This window comes from Myotis davidii, unplaced genomic scaffold (genome assembly GCF_000327345.1).
Source record: "Myotis davidii unplaced genomic scaffold, ASM32734v1 scaffold200, whole genome shotgun sequence".
NCBI lineage: Eukaryota > Metazoa > Chordata > Mammalia > Chiroptera > Vespertilionidae > Myotis > Myotis davidii.
The window spans coordinates 1243229-1249228 of NW_006293700.1; the positions used below are offsets into that span (position 1 = coordinate 1243229).

The 6000-nt window shown below is 34.2% G+C and overlaps 1 protein-coding gene across 1 annotated transcript in view; it reads right to left on the minus strand.

Moving 5' to 3' along the window:
• NCOA2 (nuclear receptor coactivator 2) overlaps window positions 1-6000 on the minus strand; it is a 269746-nt gene that overhangs the window by 198154 nt on the left and 65592 nt on the right. The gene's annotated exons all lie outside the window — the stretch shown is intronic.

A 6000-nucleotide genomic window follows, 5' to 3' on the forward strand; every position in this document is an offset into this window, starting at 1 on the left:
ACAACTCAACACTATTATACATTAGTTTCAGATGAGACCGCCTGACTAATCAACGTACCTGAGACTCATACGGGAAAGCCAATCACTTGTAACTTGCATGAACTAGCAAAAGCAAGAACTAATCAATTCCAACAATTTTTAAAAACTTAGTGTAATATTATGTAAGCCATAAAATGAAAGAAATGTGAGATAAACGCCTAAAGATTATATGTAATTGCTATATTCCAATGCAAAGTAAAGACTTTGATTTTTTCAGTTATAAAGGTCATTACTAAATTCTTCTACAAGACAATTTTTAAGTTTGTGACATTCCTGGATATAATTTTTCTTATTTTCTCCATGTGTCCTTTGTAATCATCATTTGCAAACTTGATTTCTTAAATATAGATCTTTACCATCTTAAATTCCTTTAAAAATTTCCCTAAGTAAATAAAACAAGAGATTTCTAGTATACTACACTTGTCCTTATAGGAAAACTTTATTCGTACCACTAATTACATAAGCAATCAAGGCTTACTCATAAAGCAGGGATTGGGAAAACAATCTTGACAATATTCAAGATCATGTAGACCCACTATTAATTTCTATGAAAAATACACTTTTCACATTAAATGTTTTCTAGTCTAAAACATAACTTCTAATTTGTATTTCCCTGGTATTAAACTAGATAGCCTACTAAAATAACTGAAATTAAAAAGAGCAAAAAATAATAGGTCTGATAATATCAACTTGATGAAGATGCAGAGCAATCAACTCCCTCCCCCCCCCCCCACCCCCGCCCCTATACTGCTGATGGTAGTGTCAACTTGTACAAATACTTGAAAAACTAATTGGTAGTACCTACTAAAGCTCAATATGCACTATTCCCAAGGCCCCAAAATTTCAATCTTGGTTATATATCCAAGAGAAGTAAACACTAAAAATGCATAAAACGAAAAAAACACGTATAAGAGTGTTCATAGCTTAGAGCATCGTCCCAATATGCCAAGGTTGTGGGTTTGATCTCCCATCAGGGCACATACAAGAAGCAACCAATGAATGCATAAACAAGTAGAATAACAAATCAATGTTTCTCTCTCAAATAAAAAAATTTTATTAAAAAGAATGTTCATAGCATCTTTACTCACAGTAGACAAAACTAGAAATGACCCAAATGTCCATCAACAAAATTAATATACAATATTTAATATACTCATACCATGGGATACTACACAGCAATGAAAAAGAAAAATCTAACATACAACACAGATAGATCCTACAGAGGTAATGCTGGGCAAAAGAAGCCTGACACCTAAGAGTACATTCTATATGATTCAATTTTTATAAAGTTCAAGAACAGGCAATATTAATCAAGGGGGGATAGAGAGATCTATCAATGGCGATCAAGATCAGAATAGTGGTTATCTCTGGGGATCACAGAAGAAAGTCTTCTAGGGTGCTGAAAATTTTCTATGTGTTGATCTGGGCAGCATTTACAAAGGTCTACATATTCACACACATAAAAACTCATCTGAGTCATATTTCATCTTACTGGCTTCATGACCTTCAGTAAATTATTTAAACTCTAAACCTGACTTGTTTCCTCCATAGGATGGGAATAATAAAACAGCCCTAGCCGGTTTGGTTCAGTGAATAGAGCATCGGCCTGCGGACTGAAGGGTCCCAGGTTTGATTCCAGTCAAGGACACATGCCTGGGTTGCTGGCTCTATCCCCAGGAGGGGGCATGCAGGAGGCAGCCAATCAATGATTCACTTTCATCATTGATGTTTCTATCTCTCCCTCTCCCTTTCTCTCTAAATCAATAAAATATATATTTAAAAAGATTATAAAACATTAAAGAATGGTAATTTATATTATCTGGTTTGCATGGTGAAAGAATTTATGAATGCTAATAGCTGACAGTCATAGAAAAAAATCAAACACAAGAAATTAAATTTGGAAAAGCCTGATGCCATACAATAAAAAAGCAAAAAGCTGAACACAATAAAAATTCATGTTGTCACAAGAAAAGGATAAGTTATATGTATGTAATCTTACTAGTAAAAGGCATAAATGTATACAATATACTTAAGGAAGATTTCCAGTTGAAGTCCCTACATAAATAAAAGCAATTCTAACACCTCAGGGTTGGTTATCTTCAATTTTCTAGGAAAGGCAGTTATGCAAAGCAACTAGATAAGAAATTAATATAATTTTCCCCTCCTAAATAAAAACTTTCAATTAGCTAATTTCTTTTAAAGCCTTTCATACTGCTTTTACTTAAAAAAAGAAAACCAGCATAGAAAATAGTTCTAACACTAAGGAGGAATTCTTTACATCCCGAATTGCCCACAGCAGTATAGCTTTTAATTATAAAAAGCACACTCCGCCTTTCAATTATAGCTTCAGCATAGGTATTAGATTTTTAACATGTTATTTCCTGGACTTTCCCTTATAATAATGGTCAAAAGTAAAATTATGACATAAATTATTTCTGTGTATAGACTCAACATAAAGCTTTCTTACTAAAACAAAAATAGAATCTAACTTTTACTGACCAATGTAATGCCAGAATGCTAAAGTAAGATTCTTAAAATAACCTAAGTAATCACAAAAGATCATTTCAATCTTTGAGTTTTAGCTATAGCTTGTACAGATCTTTGAATTTATTCTAATTAAAAATTCTAGCTTCCTTAAATTTAAATGCTACTTAAAACTTTAACTTGAAAAACTACAACTGTATAAACTACATATAGATGTTTTCCTTTTTAATAGTTCTCTTCAGTTCACTAGGAAAATGTATAGCTAAAAGTAACTGAGATATTCCTTCCTTAAGCTAAAAATTATTTCTATGTATTAACTTGTATCAATTTTTTAAAGCAATATACTTTGATGTTATTTTTATGTCTACTTTTTCTTTTCTGGCATTAAACCATCACATACTAAACCAAAGTAAAAATCAAACTTTACCCAAGTTCATTTTAAGCAAAACTTTATCTTTAAATGCTTACATTAAATTGTCTATAGTAAAATCTCATATTCAGTGAGGCAACAATCAAACATAATATGAAAAAAATCATGATGTTCAGCGAAGACAGTAGGAAAAACTGCATTTTCACACACAGACACAAATGACAGTTTTAACAATAAGCCATGCCTTACATCATGACATGAGCAAGAGACACTGACAAGTTTAGAATGTAATGTTCCCTTAAGGTCAACAGGATCTACGTTTATACTCACGTTACATGAATCCCTTTATAAGGTTTCAAAAACAATACTTATGAAAAGCATTCACTATGTGATGATGGAAGCCATTTTAAGAGGTATAAATTGGCTATTTTACTAAAAACACAAGTATATAGTAAGCAGTAACTGGAATTAGAAGGAGCTGGGAATTAAGCCAACACAACTGCTTGTAGCTAAAACTGGACAGACACTCCAATTTTTTTCAATCTCTAACAATTAAAAAATTTTTAAAAAGCTAGTCAATTTTCTTCCGTGAAATAACACAACTACATTTGTGTTTGAGCAGAGAAGATCTGTGCCAAGTTCAGCCTACTGTGAATTTAAATGGCTAGATTTGTAAGCAGGTTTGAAACTATGCCTAATAAGTAAAAAGAAAACTACCTACTTACAGTATATTACAACATGATTCTGAGTCTATCTCAAAAATGCTGTCTGACTGAAAGTTCTTCCCAATTTATTCCCAATTCTGTATTTAAAAAATGAATCTTTTTAAGTGAAAGTTGACAGAAAGTTCTGCCAAAATCCCCTCTATCTTCGTCATAAGTTTTGTTGTTGTTTGGGGAGGAGGATGAGAGGTTTTGTTTTGTTTTGTTTTTTAAAGAAAGCTTACAATGAATATTATAGTATATGATATAAGAAGTTAACAGCAAATTGATGCTTGTATTTTCTCCCATTTGAAATAATTCACAAGTGGCTGATGCTTGCTTTGGTGTTCGGAATCCTCTCTATTTAGTCTTTAAAGATCAAACTCCAAGAGTCCATAGTTCCGAGAAACATGCTTTACAGGAGTTGGGATGTGGTTGCTTAATACAGAGTGGAGCAAAAAGCCCTGAAATCATCACATTTTGGAGATGGGGCATAAATTATTTTTATTCACAGATCCAGTGCCTATATTTTACAGTTATTATCTCAAGTCATCAAAGAAGGTAAACATTACTTTCATTTTGCAAAGAAAAGAAGAAAAATAAATAATTTGCCTAGGTTCTTACTGCTAATGGCAAAGCACGAATTAAAACCTAAGATCTCATATCCAAATGCCATTTTCTTTTCACTCTAGCTTTATCCACTTCGATATGTGGTTGCAGCATTTATATAAGGATTGGTGGGACCAGGCTTCTCCAACTTGCAGGACATGATCAGAGACTAGACCTTTCATTTATTAGCTGACTTGATTGAACTAAAACTCAAAACCAAATTGAATCAAGTGAGGAATAAGTAATCAGAAACGTTCACTATTATCCCCATGCGTATCTCAGGGTACTGGTGACTCCCTGTCATTAGAGTCCCCAGACCCTCCTGGGCTAGTGTGAGGCAGTACACACCGCTCTGTCCTCGGGACTGGCCTGAGAGGTGAAGCTTCTTGCTCAGTAACAGCAATCATTTGCCTTCTCCCAGTCCACAGGGAATAACATGCTCAGTTTAGATTTTCTTTCACACATGACCAGACAATGTGACTATGCAGCAAAAAGCTTACACAGCCTTCCAAACTTTCACAGCACGTTTCCTAAAGGGTTTGCAGTTCACCAATGTGCTAAGGCACGGAGGTTTGAGAACCACTGGTCTAGACAACTCTGAGGACACAGCCAACAATGCCAGGTCATTGATGGTATCCGGCATCTGCACTTGTCCCTTCGGTGGTCCTGCGAGCCACCTCGGCCCCTCCATCAGCTGGCTCAAGCCAGGGTTCTTCACCCAGGCCATTTCACGACAACATATCCCTGCCTGACCAATATGGCATTCCTCTTTTCAAGAGGGGGGAATACTGGTCAGTTACACTGACCAGTGGTTTGCACATAAACATACTTATTAATTGCGAATTTCATGTCTGTCTTCCTTTCACCATTTACTCTACTTCATATCAATCTTCTCCTCTTTTTGTTTCTGCTGCTACTCCCCTAGTCCAGGTCTTCATAATTTTACCATTCAATAACCTTTTAACTAACTAGTCTCTTGTCTATACAATCCATTCTATACAAACTAATCTCTAAGACAGCTTTCATGTCAAACTCTGCTCAGACCCTTTCAATGGCTCGCTCTATGCTGTGAGCTGAACCAAATTTTTTTACATTTGTTTTATTTTTTTTATTTATTGTCTGAACCAACCTTTAACACCCGTGCCAAATGTTTAAGGCCTAATTTGTATCCTCTCTATTTCTTAATCCAACCTTATTTCCTATTCAGATGAACACCCAAGAGCCAATGCTGTGCTACACATTACATTCCTGTGACTTGTTTATTTTTATAACTGGAAGTTTGTGCCTTCGTCCCCTTCACCTTTTTCATTCCATCCCTCCACCCCTCCCCTTTTCTCTTAAAGTTTAAAACTTGCAAATACTTTTTTGTGTTTTTCCTAATGTTTATACCAATTCAAATAAAACTGCTTTCATTATCAGACAGTTTTATGCTTAATACTACATTATCATTACTTTGAAGGAAACCCAAATAAATTGGCTTTTCAGATTTACATCTACAAATATATTTTTTATGTGATCATCCTAATACGAAGCTAATGTGATTGCCACAGATTCTCATGTGCTGAATTACTGCCCACTTTCTAACATCCTGGAATGAATTAGATGCTGCAAGTGGCCAGAACACACAGTAGGATACTAATACATTATTATTTTACTCTAGTTGTTTTTTTTAACAATATAGATTTCTCTGTAACACACAACTTACCTAAACACATGTACACATATGTACCTTACATAGTTTAAAATACTTTCTAAAATATTTTTTAGCTAAGCAGCAAAATTTATGTAAGATAGATT